The sequence below is a fragment of the Dipodomys spectabilis genome, unplaced genomic scaffold (genome assembly GCF_019054845.1).
Source record: "Dipodomys spectabilis isolate Male_0828 unplaced genomic scaffold, ASM1905484v1 ptg000074l, whole genome shotgun sequence".
Classification (NCBI taxonomy): domain Eukaryota; kingdom Metazoa; phylum Chordata; class Mammalia; order Rodentia; family Heteromyidae; genus Dipodomys; species Dipodomys spectabilis.
Genome location: NW_024870751.1, coordinates 848,605 through 852,889, shown reverse-complemented (window position 1 = coordinate 852,889; position 4,285 = coordinate 848,605). Strand labels below are relative to the sequence as shown.

The 4,285-nt window shown below is 35.6% G+C and overlaps 1 non-coding gene across 1 annotated transcript; it reads left to right on the top strand.

Annotated features, from left to right (window-relative positions):
* The first annotated feature begins 315 nt into the window (after positions 1-315).
* Positions 316-418, top strand: LOC122110120. The gene has a single exon (XR_006147823.1). It is a non-coding gene; the product is annotated as a U6 spliceosomal RNA (small nuclear RNA).
* The last annotated feature ends 3,867 nt before the right edge of the window (positions 419-4,285 follow it).

Genomic DNA, 4,285 nt, shown 5'->3' with positions numbered 1-4,285 from the left:
GTAAGTAAATTCCCCAAATTAAATATGTTTAAAACATTGAAAGTTTTATCAAACCTTAACACTTGCTGCTGTGTTCATTAGGACAGTTGCCTTGTATAGAATAATTGCATTCCTTCTCCTACACATATCTTGAACAACAAATATCTGGGATTATTTTGTTTTTGACATGTCAATCTTGACTTTATTCTTAAATGTGTGCTTATGTAAGGAATACATGTTTCTAAAAGTTCACGACGATTCTTTTAAACTTACTTTTTGTTGAATTATATAGTTTAATAAAATCAATTACACTTTATATATAAAAAGTTTTCTGTGCTCAATTCAGCATGACGTACACTAATATTGGAAAAATACAGAGAAGATTAGCATGCCCCTGCATAAGGATGACAGGCAAATTCCTGAAGCATTCCAACAGATGCTGGAGGGGATGTGATCACAAGGGAACAGTACTGCATGGTTGGTGGGAGTGTAAACTTGTTCAGCCACTTTGGAAAGCAGTATGGAGGTTCCTCAAAAGACTCCACATAGAGCTTCCCTATGACCCAGCAATCCCACTTTTGGACATTTACCCAAATGATCACAAACAAGACCATACTAAAGCTACCAGCATAACTATGTTCATTGCAGCATTATTTAAGATAGCTAAGATATGGAACCAACCCCGATGCCCCTCAGCAGATGAATGGATATGTGGTATATATACACAATGGAATTCTATGCCTCCATCAGAAAGAATAGCATTGTCCAATTTGTTAAGAAATCAAAAGACTTGGAAAAAATTAAGTGAACTAACTAGGGCCAAAGAAACATAGGTCCCATGGTTTCCCTAATTTTCAATAACTAATATATGTCTGGGATAAGCAGAAAAGGTCAAAAGCTATCTGCATATGACCAAATAAGATGATGTTAAGGAAAATGAACCTCAAGATAGGAACACAAGTGTTTTTTTTTTCTTTATTGCTATTGTTTCTAACGTACTTATAATGTGTGATGTGATTTTTTTTGTTTCTTTATATGTTCCTCCCCTATGCTATAACCCTTGTTTTCACTGTATTTGAAGTTGGTGCACCTACACGTTGTATATACGCTCCTCTAATTTGGAGAGGGGAAGGAAAAAAACAAAATGTTTAAATAGGGATACAGGTTGACCCATTGAAACAATGAGATGCACAAGACACTATGTTAAAAAAAAATGAACAATTTAGGCTGGGGAAGGGAAGAAGGGAGTGTACTTGCGGAGGTGCGAGGGAAGTGATGGTAGGGGAAAAATAAAGGAGGAGCTAACAGTGCTTGTTAGGAAATGTACTCATTACCTTGCTCATGTAAATGTGACTCCTCTGTACAGTATTTTTACATAAAAAACGTACAAAAATATTCGGAGAGGGAAGAGTTTATTTCCTTTATTTTACTCATAAAATATTTTTAACAAAGAAATTAATGCGAAACACTGATATGAAGGATTTTGAATAAATGTGTGTGTGTGCACGCGCATGCATGCACACAAACTTGCATGTGTGTTAGTATGCTCAGAATTTGAAATCAGAGCTTCAAGGTCTTGCCAGGCCTATCCTTTCTAGATTGCTGATCTAATATATGAGCTACATCTCCATTCCTGGGCCTTTGCTGGTTCATTACAATTTTTGAAAAATAATCTCATGAATTTATTTTGCCCTGATTGGTTTCCAACTGTTATCCACAGATCTCAGTTAGGATTACAGATGTGACCAATCAAAACATGGCTTACAGAATTACTTTAAAAGTAGAAGAAAATTTACTTCACAGGGCCTGTTTCATTATCTCCTACTTTTAAAGCAATTTGGAGTGATTATGTGTGAATTTTTTCGGTTTTGGATTCTTAAAAAAGTAAGTGATTATATTTAAATGTTTTAGTACTTTTAAAAAAGGAAACTGGAACTGTGGGACAAAAGAAATTTGCCCAGGGCTGGGAAGGTGGCTCAGTGGTAGAGCGCTTACCTTGCATGCATGATGCCCTGGGTTCAATTCCTCAGCACCACATAAGTAGAAAAAGAAAGCCAGAAGTGGCACTGTGGCTCAAGTGTTAGAGTGCTAGTCTTGACGTAAAGAGCTGAGGGACAGTGCTCAGGTCCAGAGTTTAGGCCCCACGACTGGACGCCCTCCCCCCAAAAAATTGCCTCTCTTGTAAGCTCAGCTTTGTGCATGATAACCCAATATCACCAACACAGTCTGTGTTGAAGACAAAATGTAACAGAAAATAATAACCATGGGCAATAATTGCTATGCTACTATTTCTTGGACAATATGAATATTGAATTGAGAGTGTAAGAGAATGGAGAGATTTTACCCACATTTTTTGTATTGCTGAAAGACTTTTGGAAACTTTGACTCATTTCCTTCCTCACAGTGTGTCTTTGGGCCATGCTCTCACTGTCTTTAATTACAATTTTCCCAACACTAAAATGGTAATAACATTAGCATTATAGCAAATGTTATCTTAAGAATTAAGGGGTCTGGGAAGGTGGATCAGTGCTAGAGCGCTTGCCTTGCATGCCTGAGGCTCTGGGTTCGATTCCTCAGCACACATAAGCAAAAAGAAAAAACCGGAAGTGGTGCTGTGGCTCAAGTGGTAGAGCGCTAGCCTTGAGCTGAAGAGCTGAGGGACAGCACCCAGGCCCAGAATTCAGACCCCACGACCGGACCCCCCCCAAAAAAACAAAAGAATTAAGGGAAATAAAACTTGTGAAATACTTAACATAAACTTCTATGAATGAGCTTTGAGTTTAGCCAGCTGTTTTTTTAAAAAAATAATAATAAATAGAATACGATAAGTATTAAAGAAACCATTACATGTAGTGAACAACCAGAAGTAATGTTATCTATTGACCATGCTCTGATTCCAAGGAAGCCAGATGGATAACTTCCTATGCTGTAAATCAAACTAGTTATCTTACGTCTTGATAGTGTAAAAATATTAGGGACAGAATAATCAAGGAATGTTGTAGACTGAGGTGAAGTCCATATGAAAATGTGCAAAACTGATAAAACAAAATTATCTGAGCAATAATATTGTGGTTTAGATCATTTAAGTTACATCACAAAGATAAGAAAGTCCTAGAAGAATGAATTCTTTTTGATGTCTTATCATAGGACCTTAGAACTCTTTCTTCATTCTTGTAGAGGCATCATCAGTTGGGAGGAACTGTATATTTTTTTGTTTGCTTCCTTCCATTTATTCTTCAGTTTGAAATCTGAACTTCTTGAAACTGAAAGAAACCAAGGGAAATTAGACACGCAGGCTTTGGAAAGAACAATCAAGGTAAAATAAATAAAATACATACATCCTTGTAAAAGGTCTAAATTGAGTTATATTTTCTCAAGTGTAAACAGAAAATAATTAAGCAATATCATGTTATTGAAAATTGAAAAGTGGTAGGAGTTGCTTAATTTTTTTCCTTTCTACTACCTTGAATTAATTATTGACTTTGTATAGAGAGATTAAAGATGAGATTGACAAAAAACTTGATAGACATGTTCTCCATATAGCCCTGAAAATCGACACTGGGTTTACAAAGTTGTGTTTAATACAACTTCTATGCTGGCTTAATGCTTTGTGAGTAGAAGTCATTAGAGAAATATAATTCAAAATTACTATGATACTACATCGAAACTATTATAACTCTTACCAAAAACACTCAAATGAACCAGGTGTGGTGGTAAAGGCTTGTAATTCCAATCATTTAAAGGTTGGATTTAAGTCTAAGGCCAGTCTTGGGTACTGCAGATAGTAAAAACCTGCCCTTTATTACCTTTTGAATAAAAGGTAATATTGTTAGTGAGAGTGTGGATAAAAGGAAATTTTCTACAGTCTTGGTCAAAATACAGGTTAGTATTCTGGTTGTAGAAAGTAGTATGCAGATTTCTAAAGAAATCCAAAGTTGAAATATCATCTGACCCACCAATCATGTGATTATTTTTCTCTGGGTAACTCGTAAATCTATCTGTAGTTCATTGTTATTCATATTATTCACAACAGCCAAGATATAAATCAAAGTTCAGTGTTCAAGTACAGAGAAATAAAGCATCTGTGGTACCAGCAAAAATATCTTTTTCTGTTTCATCCTTAAAATAGCAAGAGACTTCTCCCTTTAGCCACAACTTACAATGACCTGGAAGATGTATTCTACATGAACAAAAATGTTGTCTTCTGATTTTTGTAAACACACACACACACACACACACACACAAACCAACATCAAACATTAAGAGAGAAATTTTGAAAAAAAATAAACCAGAGTGTAACTCTTGG